This window comes from Gossypium arboreum, chromosome 1, assembly GCF_025698485.1.
Source record: "Gossypium arboreum isolate Shixiya-1 chromosome 1, ASM2569848v2, whole genome shotgun sequence".
NCBI classification, from domain to species: Eukaryota; Viridiplantae; Streptophyta; class Magnoliopsida; order Malvales; family Malvaceae; genus Gossypium; species Gossypium arboreum.
Window position 1 is genome coordinate 112,106,976 of NC_069070.1, and position 18,466 is coordinate 112,125,441.

At 33.3% G+C, this 18,466-nt stretch overlaps 2 long non-coding RNA genes and 1 other non-coding gene across 3 annotated transcripts; 2 read left to right on the top strand and 1 right to left on the bottom strand.

The window, feature by feature from the left end:
• Nucleotides 1-277: 277 nt before the first annotated feature.
• On the top strand, nucleotides 278-384 carry LOC128282014 (small nucleolar RNA R71). Its single transcript, XR_008272321.1, has one exon. It is a non-coding gene; the product is annotated as a small nucleolar RNA R71 (small nucleolar RNA).
• Nucleotides 385-15,453: 15,069 nt separating this feature from the next.
• Nucleotides 15,454-16,574, top strand: LOC108482070 (uncharacterized). Its single transcript, XR_001870817.2, has 2 exons — nucleotides 15,454-15,999; nucleotides 16,332-16,574. It is a non-coding gene; the product is annotated as an uncharacterized LOC108482070 (long non-coding RNA).
• Nucleotides 15,828-16,413, bottom strand: LOC128295197 (uncharacterized). The gene is made up of 2 exons (XR_008285538.1): nucleotides 16,280-16,413; nucleotides 15,828-16,051 (listed from the first exon to the last, which is right to left on the bottom strand). It is a non-coding gene; the product is annotated as an uncharacterized LOC128295197 (long non-coding RNA).
• Nucleotides 16,575-18,466: the final 1,892 nt, after the last annotated feature.

An 18,466-nucleotide genomic window follows, 5' to 3' on the forward strand; every position in this document is an offset into this window, starting at 1 on the left:
TGTGAAAAACTAAAAAAAACCATCAATCTTTTTATTTAATAGTTCTACCTGATTAGAGAGTATGGTGACCGAATCGACGTTATAAACTCCGGATGTTTTCGTTGGCTTTGTCCTCATGACTTGCCACTGATAGTTATTCAGTGACATCTCCTCAATAAACTCATAGGCATCTTCAGGTGTTTTATTGTTTATGGTTCCGCCAGCAGTTACATCAACCATTTGCCGAGTCGAAGGATTCAGACCATTGTGGAATGTTTGTACTTAGAGACAAAGCGGTAACCCATGGTGAGGGCACCTTCTCAGTAAGTCCTTGTATCTCTCCCATGCATCGTAGAGTGTTTCTAAATCCATCTGCACAAAAGAAGAGATATCATTACGTAATTTAGCCGTTTTAGCCGGCGAAAAATATTTTAGTAAGGATTTTTTAGTCATTTGTTCCCAAGTAGTGATTGACCCTCGTGGTAACGAGTTCAACCACTATTTAGCTTTGTTCTACAATGAAAAGGGAAACAACCAAAGACGTATGGCATCATCAGAAACGCCATTGATTTTAAATGTATCGTATAGTTCCAAAAAGTTGGCTAAATGAGTGTTAGGATCCTCATCCTGTAAACCATCAAACTGAACAAATTTCTGTATCATTTGAATAGTGTTAGGTTTGAATTCAAAAGTATTTGCAGCTACACGTTCTATCTATGCTTGATTCAGTTCTTGTTAAGGAAGGTTTAACATAATCATACATAGTGCGTGAAGCAGGATTTTGATTAGCCGCAATTGCAGGGGGTAGCTGATTGCCTTGGTTTTCAGCCATCTCTTCGGTTGGGAGTTGAGTATCTTCTTCTTACTTGTTCTCTGTGCATTGTAAACTTCACCTTATTTCTCTTTGATTTCTGCGAATTGTACGATTGATTTCTTTGTCAAAAAGTAATGGTTCTGACGGGTTTCTTCTAGTCATAAACTATAAAAACCTGCCAAGAGAGGAAAAAAGTAAATTAATAAATAATAATAAAAAATTAAATTAAATTAAAATGCAAGAAAAATAAATAGCTAAAGTAATAAAAATTGAGCATTCCTAATATCTTAGTTCCCCGGCAACGGCTCCAAAAACTTGATCGCGTGATTTCGTGATAGGTTTTAAATATTTATAATTACTCATTCTTGAACTAACTACTATCACGATGAAGGCAAGCGTACCTATCGAACAGTAGTATAGTTTTAGCAAGACCGGATTGTCGAACTCGAAGGAACTAAAAGTACTAGTAGTGACTGTCTTTTTATTATCTAGCCTAAGAATAGAGAGGTTTTTGTTTTAATTAACTAATTATCTAAACTAAAAACTCACAGAGAAAAGAATTGGGGAATTGTTTTTGGGGAAAATCGATTGACTTAAGACAATACCTAAGGAAAAATCCACCAGACTTTACTTGTTATTCTGGCTCTGAACCGAACGATTTATTCATTCAACTTGTTCCTTAGAGATCCCTAAGTTATGTTATTATCCCTATTCAAGACTAATAACGTCTAATCCCTAGATTGACTAACCGAGACTTTTCTCTAATTAACACTCTAGGGTTGCATTAACTCGATCTATGGATCCCCTTATTAGGTTTCACCCTAATCCGGCAAAATCTTGTCACCCTATTTCTAGGTGCACAATTAACTCCGCTTAATTATGATAGATGTACTCTTAGACAGGGTCTATTCCTCCTCTGAATAAGAGCTTATCTTGAATCAGTATCCTGGGATATCAAAACAAGAATTAAGAACACATAATTAAGAACAAGTTAAATATTTATCATACGATTGAGAAAATGATAACAAGATTCGTCTTAGGTTTCATTCCCCTTAGGTATTTAGGGGATTTAGTTCATAACTAAATAAGAAAACATCCCAGAATAATAAAGAATACAAAACATAAAGAAAACTGAAATCTCCTGAGGGGAAATTGAGGAGAGATCTTCAGTCTTGATGATGAATCTGGCGCCTGAGATGGATCAATCGGCTTCCTTCGAGTAATTCCTTACCCCCTATTCTCCGTGTCTCTTTTTGTATTTATAGGCTTTGGAATGTCTAAGAGCCCTCAAAATTAGCCTTTGCCGAATTGGACTCAACTTGGGCTCGGCAGGGACACGCCCGTGTTCAATTATTTCAAGCCGTGCTCGAGCCTGCAAAATTGACACAGCCGTGTGGTCTACCCGTGTGAGGCGGTCCAGGCCGTGTTGATTTTGTACTTTAGCCTATTTTCTCCATTTTTGGCCTGTTTCTCCTTCCTTTTGCTTTACTATGCTCTCCTAAGTATAAAACATGAAATTAAAGCATTAGGAGCATCGAATTCACCAATTTTAATGGGAAATCATCCATAAAATGCATTAAACATGGGGTAAAAATATGTATAAATTACGGTTTATCACTGGCCTATTTTTAGAACCTAGGGGTCCTTTCAGCATCAGATTGCTGAATCTATTCCATTAGACCAGCATAGCTTTTCTTTTAGTAATGACCATACTTTCGCTATTCCTCTCCAAACTGGTGAGCAATTTTCACACATAATATTTCCAGGGACCATCTATTTCATTCGATATATGGAACATAGGACTCGTACCCATAGACTATTTCCTTTAGAGACAAGGTTGAAACCTAACTTCAGTAGGAAAGAGGCAATTTGATCCTTTAGTCGTTAAATGCCCAAGCCGCCACACTTACGAGGTTGACATATAGATCCCCAATCAACTAGTGCCATTTTTTGGTTTCGATGTTAAATCTCCAAATGAATTGTCTTGCCAGTTATTCAATCTCCTTACATATTCCTTTTGGGACTTGCATGGACTACATAAAATAATTTGGGATAGAGAAGAGAACTAACTGTGCTAAAGTGAGCCTTCCTGCGATAGCTATTCCACAAAACCTGTATAGTAGACGTTGAGATAGATGACATAATTACATTTAGTAGAAAGCCTGGAATACCTGCTGCTTGAATAAAGTTTTCAATAAAGTCCTAGCAGACCTTATCATAGGATTTTTCTAGATCTATTTTAATTTTCATCCACTTCATATTCTTCCCTCGCATGGAATGAATGACTTCTTGAGTAATGATAATATTATTAGAAATATTCCGACCAGTAATAAACCTGACTTGTTCTTGTGAAATGATATTTGGGAATACCATCTTGAGCCTGTTGGCTATAATTTTTATAATTAACTTATAAAGAACTAAGTAGAGACTAATGAGTCTAAAATGAGATATCTCCTCAAGTTGAGCTACTTTTTGGTATAAGCATGATAAGTGTATTATTTAACTCAAGATCAATAGGCTTGCCTTTGAAAATGTCTTTGACCTAGTCACAAATTGCACTCCCAGTATTGTTCCATTGGTTTTAGAAGAAGAAAGCATGGTACACATCACTTCCTAGGGCTTTTAAAGGAGCCAAATAAAAAAGGGCATTTTTAATTTCGTCATTTGAGACTTCTTTCCCTAAAAAATCTATTTTTTTGTCCTAGTTGGGGAAAACGGTTAGGGGGTAAGTCATCTGTCCTGTTCGGCTTTTCTCCATATAACTTTTAGAAATACCTTATTTCTTCTAATTGAATATCATCTGGATCATATAGCCAATCTCTACTCGTATTACGGTGCATTGATGTAGTTGACCTTTTGTCTATGGATTGTCCTATTATGAAAAAACTTTGTGTTCCTGTCTCTTAACTTAAGCCATTCACATCTTGATTTTTGCTTCTAAAGTAGCTTTTCATGGTTAAGCACTTATTTAAACTCCTCTGTTATCTCCATCTCTTTTTGTATTAGTGTGTTTAAATTCACCCTTTTCCATATTTTTGCTGGATCTTACTTAAGGATTACACTAATTCCTGCTTACGAGCTCTAATATGTCCGTAAATTTTTTTGTTCCATTCTTTTAGTACCATGGTAAGCTTTTCCGGAGTGTTAGACATATCCCTATTGTATTCCCATAATTAGGATATAGTACTCGAGAAACTCTAATGTTGAACCCATCAAGAACTGGAAGGGATGTCTTTTTGCGACGTTGAATTCTAAGCATAGGTCAATTAGTAGAGGTTGATGGTCAAATTTAATTCTAAATAGATGTGTCACTAAGCACTTTAGAAAAGTTTCAATCTAAGAAGCATTACTAAGTGTTCGGTCTAGCCTTTCAAGCACCCCTTCTCCTTGCCATGTGAAGGATGGCCTTCAAAATCCCATATCATATAGGTTGTTTTCTTCAAAAAACTCCTCAAAGTAAGGACATCGTCTCTTAATAGTACCTCCTCTTTTTTTTTTATCATTCCTAGATAGAATAGGGTTGAAGTTACCTACTGCCATCTAAGGGACAATAGTGGTAAGTATAGTCTCTTTTAATGCTTTCCATAGTAATATTCTCTTTATTTCATTTGGGCTTCCATACACGAAAACAATTAGGACCGTTTGTATGAGGATTCTAAAAGAAACTCATACTAGGATGAATTGAGGGTGGTTTCAGATAATTTCAAGACTAACTAAGTTTTTCCAACCAATCTAGATTCTCCCTGAGAACCTTCTAGCTTCTATTCGATATGAGTAGTACAACCTTAATTTTGCAATTATCTCATCAGCTTTGTGGCCACTGACTTTTGGTTCTAACAAGCTAAAAATATTTGGCTTATGCTTCATATTATATTCTCTAAAAATGTGAGGAAACTTCTTGCTCACACATCATTGACAATTCTAAGAAAAAATTGAAAGTGAAGAGTTCATTATTAAAAAGCACGGTAAATGAATAAAAGTCCTCACAGTTACTGACCAGCTCCTACCTGCTCTCCTGACTTTTAATCCATCACTTTGGGAACTTTGTTCACCAACCCCAGCGAGAACTGGCTTTGTAGTAACTTGACCATATTGCTAACTGATTCGACAAGTGGGAGTTTTGAAGGAGAAGCCTTAAAGGGCTACCTTTTTCCTTAATGACTTTATTGAGCTTCCTGCCTTTTCGGCTACCATTGGCCTTCACACTACCTCGCATTGAAGAAAATTCTATTGGATGTCCTCTTGTTCTGATTTTGCTTCTTTGTATGGTCTCCCTAGTTTTACGCCGGATGTTCTCTTTAAAAAAAAACCACCAAATGTTTTGTGTCGTCAAGAACACCTATCGTCGGAATCGCTAAGATTTCCTACAAATCCCTTATCCTTGGTTGCTTATTATGATAGGTGACAACCCCTGAAACGCCATCATAGGAGCATCCCTCACTGGGTTCTTTGCTTCGCTGCTCCCCCGTGTGCTCTATGCTCATCGACTGGTCAGTGCTAGTCAAAAACCCTTAGATGTTCTCTTCAAGGTCCACTGATTTACGTGAGAGCCACATTCCTCTGATCTCCAGGTTCGAATTCTTTCCCTAAATCTCTAATTGTCACTTCTCTTGGGCCTTGCCTAATAAAATTAACCCAGTCCACCAAAGGTACTCCAATATTACCCATGTTTTCTAAAATGGGCCTTGTCGTGGCCTAACCCTCCGTTGTCCAGCCTTGTTCCCATGGGCTGATGTTAGTCCAAACCTTGTGACTTTGTACCCACTGACTTGCCTTTTTCTAGAGCCAAAGGTCATTGTCTTAGTTTGGCTTCACCGATCTTTAGCCCAAACTTACTTGCAATCTAAATGTGGCCCGATGCTTGGTTAGCCAAGCTTGACCCAGCCTTTTGCCGCTAGGTTTGGCTTATGTGCGAAGGGCTTTTTTCCCCTCTTGGGCTTAACACTAAAGGGCTTAAAACTCCTTGGCCTAGGTCCACTTTTGACCCAACCACATGAACCTGCAAATCTCCTTCGCCAACTAGGTTTTCCAAAACCTGGAACCTAGAGTTGTTCGCCAATTATGCCTGAATCTCACCACTGTCCTTCCTTCCAATTCTCACCGTGTGTTTGCCCCACCTCTCGGCAAGCATCCACGGCCTATAAGTTTCTGGATTTGGCGGTGCCTCTTCTTTATTTACCCCTGAACTTTGCCTCTGTTCTCTCCTATTCCTTATAATGCCTATGCCAAATTCCTTCGATCCCGTCACTCCTTTAGGGCAGATCTCCTTCATATGTCCATAGTGGCTGCACAATAAACAAAAGGTCAGTAAGTGTTCATATTCAATCTACTGAATAACTCCGTTTACCAAGACCTGAGTGATCAAAGCCCTATCCAAATTGATGAACACTGCTATTCTTACAAACCTCCCTCTATCACTGTTGTCAGTATTGAAATCCAATTTTGCAACTTTCCCGATCATCCCCCTATTTCCTGCAAGATTTTCAGCTTATACATATGCCCAGGTAACCCAGGAAGTCAGATCCATGCCATAACTGTGCTTGGATACGGCTGAGCTGGATTAAAATCCATAGTCAATGACTGTACTGTTAAGTACTGCCCAAACACGACCCAGGAACCATGACACAAGACCCTCTCGTAATCCTTCGAGTTTTTAAATTTGGCCAAATATTAGTCGTGCTCCACATCCATTAAACGGAATGGTTTGGGTGATTTTCAGAGTGAAAAAAAACCTTGTTTTGAAGTGCAGCGTCCCCTATACTTCTTCCCAAAAGGTTGACTACTACTGTGTGTTCCATGTGTTTGATAAGGATTTGGTTTACGTGTTTTGAAAAATTAATCGAAGGAATACCGTTGACCGACAAGCGCTCCACATCCTCCTCTAATAGTTCGAATGCTTCTTCTCCATCCAACCCATTCGAAGTTGTCGTTCTCTCATCTGTTTGGAGTCCCGTACCTACCAGTCAGTCTTTCCAAGAAAGGACCTTTTCAGCGGCTGGTGTTGTATCCATTACAACATCCTGATCTTCCTCTATTTGCCGAATTCGTACTTTCTTTGTTGAGCGATTCACCAAATCACCCTCATCGCCACCTTCGCATTCTGTGCTCTCCATTGTAATCAATATGGAATGTTAATGTTCCCCAAACAACTCATTTAATTAATTAAGTATTTAATTTAATTTATAAAATCTATTTAATATATTTTTAAAATTAAGTATGGAATACTATTAGATTGTTTGATAAATGTATTTCTAAAATTTTAAAGCTAAAGTATTTAAATAAATATAATATTAAAAAATAAAATAAAATAAAAAGAATTTAAAATATTCTACTTTAAGTGATAAGTATTTATTTCTCTACTTATAATTTTTACAACTTTTCATTGAAAATAGATTCTATGGTTTATTTTTATTATGAATTATTAAAGTGTGCTTAAAAATTAAATCATTAAAAATATTAATATTGAGTTGATTTAATTTTTCAAATTGATTACACTCAAACTACTATTAAAAAACTTACTAGTGATTTAAAATAGATATTTACGTTATATATTTTAGTTGACCCACATAATTTCACCCTTATAATCAATGTGATCACACAGAAATACAAATAGAGACCATAACAAAGATATCTCATCACAAGAACGTATACACCATAAAAGCTTACAATTAAAGAAACAAAACAAAGACAGCTAACTGAGAGGGAGATCATAATCCCACCAGCACATGAAATTCTCATATCTATTTCGTACCAGCTTTTGCTAAAGCAAGCAAAACCATTGCAATCTCTCAAAGTTTTAGAGGAACTGACCTTCCTTATGGTTACAATTCCCAACACCAAATCAGTTTCGTATAAAGACTGCCATCTTCAAGAATGTCCATATTATATCCATTCAACAATCAATCTCCATTGTCAGCTGACAAACATTCCCAACCCAATTTTTTATAGCCAATAGTTGAGCAGTGTTTGAATCATGGATATAGACAATATTGTGGTCGGCATGCCTTAGCACACCACCACAATTGGGTCGAAGAGATGGTTTTGCGGTTCAAAAGTATATAATTAAAGATTTTAGTTGGAAAAATTGTAGCCCAGAAAAACTGTTTGAGAAGTTTAAATGAAACCATAACTATGACGCTGTTAGAGATATGAAAGGACTAGGTACTTATAGCATCAAATGTCAAATTTCACTGATATCGCCACCAATCGAATTTCATCCAAATTAAACTATGGTATCTTTTCTATTCAATCTACGAATATACCAATAACAAAATGTCACATCAGTTGGTTTGTCCAGGTTGTCATATGTCAATTCAGTTAACATTTTCTTTCTTTAATTAAATAATATAGGCACCAATATAAATTCACCTTTAAAGTCAATAGAAAATTTGCTTTCTTCTCAACTGTCAATAAAAGCGTCCATTTGTCGAGCTTTTGTTTTTAATTTCTCACCATGCATTTTTTTAAGGGTTACATGGTTTTTTTTTTTATCGATATCTACAAATTTGTTGTTGAAGAAGTACAATTCAAGAAAATGTATGGAGTTCCAACTAAAGATTATTGATTACTGCTCTTCATCTATTAGTATTAATATCTATTAGTATTAATGTCTTTAGCTTGACTTCGACATTCATAAATATCAAAGTTCAACAAATGATATTTAGAGAATATTTATTTCATGTAGGCCAATCACTTGAATTAATTTTTGGTGGTTTGACCTCGACATCCAATATAACTATTTCCTCTTCATTATTTTTAACCCTAAACATAAACTTTAAATTCTCTCCTCAATCTTAAAAGATATTGATCACAAGTCTCCATCTATTAGTATTAATGTCTTTAGCTTGACTTCGACATTCATAAGTATCAAAGTTATATTGACAAAATATTTATTTCATATAGGCCCAACCACTTGAATTAAATTTTGGCGGTTGGACCTTGACACCCAATATAACCATTTTCTCTTCATTATTTTTAACTCTAAACTTGAACTCTAAATTCTCTCCTCAATCTTAAATTTTCCTACCTAATGTTCCTTACCAAAATGTCTTCATTAAGATTCCAAAATTAATACATAGCTTCTCAAGCTACAACCACGACAAAATATTTACTCACATTATTATTAGATTTTGTTATTATCAAATTCTATTTTGATTACAATGTAAATATTAATTCTTTTAGCAAGTCTATGGATACGTGATACTAAGAGAACATGTATTCCTGGTGCTGCTACTACTTTATGGACTATTGATTTCAGTTCTTGAATAGAAGAAAGATCTTAATGGGTGTCTTGTTTCATTCAATTGATTCAAAACACTACTCGAGCAGTCTTCAACTAACCATAGAGTGGTCTGTAACAGCTTGTTTTTAGTCGAATCAGAATAGTAGTTTCGGGACCATAAATCTGAGGTCAAAATAATTATATTATTATTATTATAATGTCTACAGCGTGATAGTATGATTGTGTGAAAATTTTGTTAAGAAATTTTATCGTTTGAATGCTCAATTGGATAAAAAAGACTAAATCGCATAAAGTGTAAAACTTGAGTTCTATTAGCTAAAGGTATCTAATAGCTATAGAACCTTAAAGTGAAGGTCCTTGTGTGGTAATTAGCCCATTAATTAGATAGTAGATGATATTGGCTTGATATTTTTGAAATTTGTAATAATTTTAAAGGTTAATTTTGGTATTTAGTAAATAAAGGTTAATTAAATAAAACAAAACAAAATTTTGTGCTCATATCATCTTCTACAACTGAGTTTTAGGGCTTGAGAAGCCATTTTTATTCTTTCAAGTTTTGGCAACTTCATTTCTTGCAATTAGGTATGATTTTTGTCTCGTTTTTTTAATTATTTCTATGTTTTTGAGATCGTTGCAGCTTAATCTAGCTAGCCTACAGATTAATTTGCAAAAATGTTAAAGGTTTAGGGTTTTTTCATTGATGAATATAGGTGTATTTTGATGTTTGATGATAGAAAATAAATGGTTGTTGTTAGATAAACAACATTTGTTAAGAGATTTTTGGTAAAATTGTCAATTAGGGATTAAATTGTGAAATGTGAAATGGTAGAAATGTGGATTAAATGAAAAATATGAGCTGCTATGATAATAAGGAAAATTAGGCTAGCATGGGTAGAGACTTAATTGTATGAATTTTTATTTTTATGAGCTAAGGACTAAATTGTAAAGATGTTGAAATATTAGGGGAAAAAGTGTAAAATTGCCTTAATATACATTTTTGGGCTAAATTGAATAAATTGATAATTGAATACATATATATTAAGAAAAGCGAAGTTCAAATCTAGATCGAGGGAAAAATAAAGTATCGGACTGGTCGATTCATTTTGTTGTTTTTGTGAATCGAGGTAAGTTCGTATGTTAATAAGAATTATTGTAATTGTGTTTAATGCTTTATATTTGAATTGTTGATGAATATGATTGTACGAAAATGTTTGATGAAGATTCGACAATGAAAAATACCTATTGAACCTTAGAAATAGATTACGATATGAATGACATGTCATTAGGGATTATGTGATTTGGGTGCTGGTGCGTACGTCCTACCGGTGGTTGTGTTATTCGGCATGTGTTTTGGATTCTTGTCAGCTTCTGTGAGCAGCACCATGTAGCTATGTCATGACCGTCAGCTTGTGTAAGTAGACCCGTAGATAGCTCGAGAGTGAGCATTATATGAGATATGAGATATGAGATTGAGATAGCTTTGGCTATGTATTGGCACTTAGGGTGCGAGACTCCCGAGTATCCGATAGAATTCCAAATGGTTCAACGATTATATCAAAGATATGAAATGATGAGAGAGAGATACGTATCAACACAGGTATGTACGAAAACTATATGAGCATTGAACCTATGAAAGATGTGAGTTCATGATTACTTATGTGATTGAATATTTATTAACCTTATGATTTAATGATTTTGTAGTATATTATGTTCATATTACTTGATTGATGAATGAATAGTGAGTTTTACTTATTAATTATACGAGCTTACTAAGCTTTATAGCTTACTCTGTTTACTTTTCCATGTTTTATAGTGATTAACGAAGCTAGCTCGGATTGGGAGTCGTTGGAGATTGCATCACACTATTGAGCTTCCACTTTGGTACTTTTGAGCTTATGTATTTGGTTATATGGCATGTATAAGAGTTATGGTCATTTTGGTATATAGTTTGGTAATGGATTTAGCCATTTGAATTGGCTTGTAAATGATAAATGTTTGTTAAGTATATAGCCATGTGACTTGGCTTATTTTGGTTGATTTGGTTGTGTATATATATATATATGCAAATGTCCTTTGTTATGCATTTGGTAATTGCTATGTAAATGCTTGTGGTGAAGGGTTGTTTGTAAATCGGTAATGTAACACCCCCTAACCCCAAGCTGTCACCGGAATAGGGCTAAGAGGCATTACCGGACTTATACACTAATATTTATACAAAATCGAGTCATAAACTTTACATTCCAAATCAATTTTTATCAAATTTCATCTTAAACTCCTTAATACAGGCCTACGGGGCCCAATATATGTTTTAAAAGTGATTCGGAACTAAATTGACAACTTTAGAAATTTTTCCTTGAAGATAGGGCACATGCCCGTATGGCCTGGGACACGCCCGTGTGGCTTGGAACATGCCCGTGTGGCCTGCCCGTGGGTAGATTCTGACTTATTCACACGGCTGTGGAACTAACCTATAGCCAATTCTGACTTTTCCACACGGCCTGGGCATACGCCCATGTGACTTGGCCATGTGAAAACATAATTTTTGACCATTTTAAAGCTATTTCACATACTAAACACACCCTATTCATGCCCAAAACATTTACTTGTATATCTTGATCAAATAACATTCATCAAACCTTTCAAACTTAGCAAATTCTCATTCATTCATTTCATTACCTCTTAAGGATTATGCACCACATTTACATTCAAAATATAAAACATTTACAAGTGACAAACACCAAACCTAGTACATGCCACATTTCTAAAAGATAGATGCATCACCAAAATTGAGCTGAGGTCGGGATTGACTCGGATGCTTGACTGAACTTCAACTTTACCTAACCTACAGACGGAAAACAACCTTACACTGAGTATTGGAAATACTCAGTGCTATTATCATAATTCAAATTATAACAACAATAAAATATCATAATATACATAGATAATTAGCAAATCATTCATACAAATCATACATATAAATTCATACTAAACTATCATATTTCCATTATATCATTTCCAATGATAGATCCAATAAATCATCAATGAGATTTCAAATAACTCATGAACCTTTGATTCATCTCTCAACCACTTATAATTATTCAATTCACATTTCAAATATAAACACTTCATAAACCTTTGGTTCATGCCTTCAATCACTTTACAAATTTCATCTCACATTCCATCATACAATATCACTTTCTCATTTCATTCAATAGCTCAATTAACCAAATTCATTTAATTTTATTATTTAACTTATTTTCCCCTATTAACATGACTCGGACTTTGGCGGATACATGGATCCAACCAAACACACCAGTATGGCAACCAACGCCTCATTGAATCTATCCAAAGTAAATATGACACACCAAGTGTCTCATCGACTCAAGGTCGAAGAATCCCTGAACTCTTCCTATCCTATGGCATGCCAACTATATCCACCCTAGCCCGACTAGTTAATAGGGTATCAAAATCACATATTCATATCACTTTCACTTTCAGTTGATCGTAATCATTCGAATTCAAGTCCACCGCAATAACAATTCAATCACAATTTCAAATTCTCCACAACTCATTATACAATTCAATTTCACACATGTATACATTCATCAATCAAATCCAATTTTCATTCAATTCAAATATCACTACTTACCTCACATTCAAATTCCATACACATATATTAAAATTAAACTTGAATTATGATAATACAAACCGATATTTTCTCGAGCTACTCCTCGATCACTTTTTCCTTTCCCTTCTTATTCAATGACGATTTCGGTGCTACGTTAGCTACGAACAATTATACAATTAAAATTTATCAATACACTAATTCATAACTCACATTTTCACTTTCTATCAAACTTTTACAAAAATTCCAATTTCGTCCTTTTTCCATAGCCAATCTTTTTCTTGAACTTAATCTTCATATTTTCATTTAATCATCTCATTAATAATTTCTAGCTCATAAAATTCATCAAAAAAAATAACTTTTGAGCTCCTTTCAATTTAGTCCTTACTTAAACCTAACTTAAAATTCTTTTAACAATTCACTCATTTTTACTTCTAACTTAAATTTCTATCAAATTAACCCATAAATCCTCAAATTATTTATCTAAATAAACATCTAAAAATTCATTATTTTTCTTCATATTAACCTCATACATGTAGAACTTTGAATTAGAATTTCATACAGATAAAAATCACAAGAAAAAGAACTAAATCAACTTACCAATCAAGCTTTAAGTCATTAACCTTCAATTTTCCCTTTTTCTTTTTCTTTTCTTCTTTCTTTCTCTCTTTCACGTTTCTTTCTCTGTAACTTTCTATTCTTCTTCTTTTGTTTCTTTATTTCATTTTATTTACTTAATTAATATTTAATTATAAAATATCTATATAATAACAAATAAAAATAATACATGTTGTCGAAACCGTTGTTATTTTTGGAAAAAAAACGGGAATCGACTTTTTTAAAACCGAAAATGTGGAGTCGCCATCAATCTTTTGTTGAGGTGTGATTGGATCACCTAATAAAACATTAAAAGAACAATTCTAGTCCACAAAAATTTAAAAATGGGTTCGGGAGCCGGTTACGTATGAGGAAGGATGAGCACCCTCATTACATCCAAAAATTGGTACCAAATTGATTCGATGCTATCCTTATATCAAAGATTTTAAGAAAAAAGATCTTTCAAAGCATGATTCTTTAAAATGTGTGAATAGTTCAAGTTTGCTGTCAAAATTCTCTCGTTTCAAAGATATGCAGCATCATACCCAGCACGATTGGATACGATCCTTTATACCTTCAAGAATACGATCGATTTTTTGACTTTAAAAAAAAACTCGTACACTAACATTATAAAAGGTTATCCCAAATATTTAGTTCACCGAAAAATCATACCCAGCACAATTGAGCACGATTTCTCGAATTCCCAAATTTGGGATATTGCCTTATTTCAGAATTTTTGAATAATAAGGAAAATTGAGAATTTGCTCAAAACGCTTTTATTTTTCTTGAAATAACAACGAAACGATTAATATCAACCAAAATACTAAAATTTGAATCACGATGCAACAATATAGAAAAAATCAAAGTTACCAACATGGATTACTATACGAAATATTATACAAGTAAACAAAAGAACAAATTAACATAATTTAAATAATAGTGCAAAAGGCTAATAATCAATATAAAGCAATAATACATGTAATAACATGAAAACTAAAGCGACACATAGTACACAAAACAATTTGGAAATAATTTGAAAACTATTAAATATATGAAAATTTACAAAATGAACAACACATGATTGGATTTGAAATGATATACACATATAAAAAGAAAACTAATAATATGTAATTGAATATTAAAATAAAAGGTTATGAAAGAAGAAATTTGGAGTTAATAACATGCAAGAATATTTTAAAACCAAACCTATATATTTAAAGGTGTTAATATACATTCAATAATAAAATCAATAAAACAATATATAATGAAGATATAATACCATAACAAAGAATAAACAATATACATGAAAGATGAACAAACCAATATACAATAAAACTATATATACATGAAAGAATCTTAACTAACAAAGAAATAATAATATATGTTTTTTAAAAAGAAAAATTATGTACATAATAAATTTGAAAGGGAATATAAGTAGAAATTATATAAAATATCATGGAATTAAAATATAAATTATAAAATTAAATTAACTTTATCATAAGTTATATCGTAATATATTTTAACAACATAATTATATATACAAATAGATTTATTTTAAAAAATTATATATTTAAAATAGCATGAAATTAATAATGCATATAAAATTAAGTTAACCTATAAATTATATATGTACAAATATAAATAAATGCATTTAAATGAGATACTATATAAACTATTAGAATAATATAATATAAAGAAGAATTCTAAAATAATAATTTTATATGCACAAAATGAAATTCCTAAATAGTTTTACATATACATAAAAATATTAGGTGAATCTTAAAACAATAAGTACTTTAAATAAAAAAACTCCATTAAAATAATTTACGTATAAATATACACAAAAATATTTAAACAAAATATTATATAAATAGTTAAAATAATATGATATAAAAATAAATTTCAAAATAATGATTTTATAACATAAAGTAAAAAATTATCAAAATAATTTAACACACATATAAAAAACTAAATGAATTTTCAAAATCAGAATGAATAAAAGATTCAATAATATAAGTTCAAGCCCATAAAAGATTTGAACCGAATACCATGCAAAATGTTAAAATTATAGAATAATAAAAAAACTTCAACATAATTATATAAATAAAAACAAAAAGAAAAAAAAAGAAAACAAAATTATTAAAATAGATCAACACATATATAAAAATATTAAATGAATTTCAAGATAATAAGTCATACAAACTTAATTTAAATTGAACTAAAATAAAAGAGACAATTTACAAATAAAATAAGTCAGTGAGGTTAAAATTAGGACGCGCGCCACGCATGCGAATGCACAGGGACTAGAAATGGAAATAATCCAGGTCCCAAAACGCTGAGTTGTGGTGCGGATCAATTTGCAAATATGCACAAATAATAGAACCGAATTTGAAAACAAAATAAAGAAAATGGAGTGTAATTAAATGCCTGTGCGAAGAAGAAGGACCTAGTGCGGAATTATCCCTCCCCGCTAAAAACACGCTTGAAGAAGAAGAATAAGACGTCACCTCCTTTTGCCAATTAAAACAAAAAGAAAAAAAAACACTTAAAACAAATCTAAGCATCGCAGCAAACAAATGAGGGAAAAGGAAGGGAAAACCCTAGATATTTGCCCCTTTTCAATCTGCCGTTCACTCACCACCAATCCACCATTGAAATCGGTTGATGGTAGCTCACGATGAAATCGTTCTATTAGCGTCAATTTCAAAGAAGAAGATACGGCTTCCGATGGCTTCTTTGAAGGTATGCTCTCCCTTCTTTACTTTCTTATGCAAAAAAGAACCACATGCAAAATCTAGAAAAAAAAAATAAAACAGATTCAAAAGAAAAAAATGAAGAAATTGAGATCACATTTTAGCAATTATTTTCGAATTTTCTATTCAATTTGTGTATCAACTGTGTATGCGTGCGTATTTCTGGGAAAAAAACCCCCCATCCGATTTACATCGTTTTCCTTCGGTTTTATAGCCGAAAAAACAAAAATAAATAAATAAAATAAAATAAAAAATACAAATTTCATCACCGTCATTTGCTGTCATTTGCTGTCCATTACTTGTGGTTATTTTCTGTTGCAGGTGTGTATGGCATGGAGAAGTCGTTCGTGGGCGTGGAGCGTGGCGCGCGTGGAAGCCGTTGCTGATGGTGTTTGCGGCGCATGGGAACGGCAGCTCGGCCTAGGGTTTGCAATTTCTAAAAATAGTTAATGGGCTAAGTTTTGGGTTAGGTTTTGGGCTGTGTAATGGGTTAGGATTGGGTTTTATTGATTTGGGCTTATTTGGACTTGTTAAATGGAATGCAAATTTGGATTTTATTTATTATTTTGTTTTTTTGCTTTTTTTATTCTGGTTTTGGTATGGGCTCGGGCGAAATGGGCCTATTACACATATGTTTTTATACACACATGTACATATGTATTAATCCCACACCATACATTTTTCATTATCTCATTTAATAGATAAAATATAATAATAATAATAATAATAATAATAATAATAATAAATATCTTTTACTTAGTAAATAAGTAAATATATATATATATAACATACATTTGTACTAATAATTTAAATACACATATTTATTCTCTATCTTACACATGTCACTAATTTGGTTTAATTTTTAATTTAGTCCCTTATCATTTTCTCTATTTTAAAATTAATCTTTTACGCTTTATTCAATTTAGTCATTTTAATAATTACTTCTAATTAAACTAAATTCACCTAATTAAAATATAATTCAACCCATAACTAACTTCATAAATATTTTTAATAAATATTTAAGGACTCGTTTTCTTAAGACGGAGGCTCTAAATTCACTTTTTCGGTGCTCGTGAAATATGGTTCGTTAGAGGTAATTTGAGCATCAAATAGTTGATAATTGAGATTTGGTATGCTTTTGATTTTAGGCCAAGTGATGCATAAATGAAAGTGACCATTTAGGTGATTTGAGAATGTGAATTTGGTATAAAATTGAATAGCATATTGTGATACTTGTGTGCCTTGAAGTTGTTGGTATTGATATAGCATGAATTGAACTTGGTTTGGATGAGTTTAAATGACATTTGAAGTTGTGGTTATATGCAATTTTGGTTGGTGTAGGTGAATGAATATTGGGTGAGAAAGATGGCTTGCTAAATAGCCTATTTTTGTCTATACGGGTAGAGACACGAGCATGTGTCTCAGCCGTGTGGGACACACGGTCAGGTGACACGGCCGTGTGTCCCCTGGTGTTTAATTAGAAAGCAAGTCAGTATGCTCCACACGACCAACCACACGGGCGTGTGACTTGGTTGTGTGGCATAAGTCAATATACCTTACAGGTTTGGCACGACCTATCACATGGCTTGGCACACGAGCATGTGAGGCCATTTTGAAGGGCACAGAGGCTGGTCAAATAGGCATGTGGTTGGTCGTGTGACCCAATTCAGAGAGTTACACGGGGTCGGGCACGGGCTAGGACACAGTCATGTGACCCTATTTCAAATGTCCACACTGCCTGTGACATGGGAATGTCTTTGGCCGTGTGAGACACACGGTCGGACCACACGGCCGTGTGTCCCCTGTATTTTGTACAATTTTCTAAGTATGCCAAAAATTTTCGGAGATATCGGTTTAATCTCGAACCATTTCGAAAGAATGCTTTGGATCTCGTAGGCTCGTATTAGGGACTTGATGTATGTTTGTGAATGGTTTATTTTTGAAAAGGAAAAATGTATGAGAAATGTATGTTTAAATGTGTAATAACTCTATTCCGGCGACGAATTTGGGTGAGGAGTGTTACATGGTCTATGAGCTTGGTAAATATTCTAGAGCTTACATGCTCTACATGATTGGACAAATATCAATGGCATGCAAGTCTAGCATTTTCATGCTTTGCATGTATCTCCTATATTTCTCAAATTTAAATATGGTTAGGTAATTTGGCTTCTAGTCCGTGGTTATGGCTTATCTCTACATGGCTCTTTACAGGGTGACTAGTACTGGAATCAATGAATTTTTTTTGTCATCTACTTGTACGGTTGTCGAAGCTGCCAAAAAGAAAACCTACTTGAAAAAATTTTGTAACACTCCTCGCCCGACCCAACATTGGGTTTGAGTTACAATATGCTACAGTCAATATCGAAATAGTGACAACATTTATTAATCGAATTACATCATAATACAAGCAATCATAATCAAAACATTTCATAGTTAAATTATAAAATCCTTCCCGG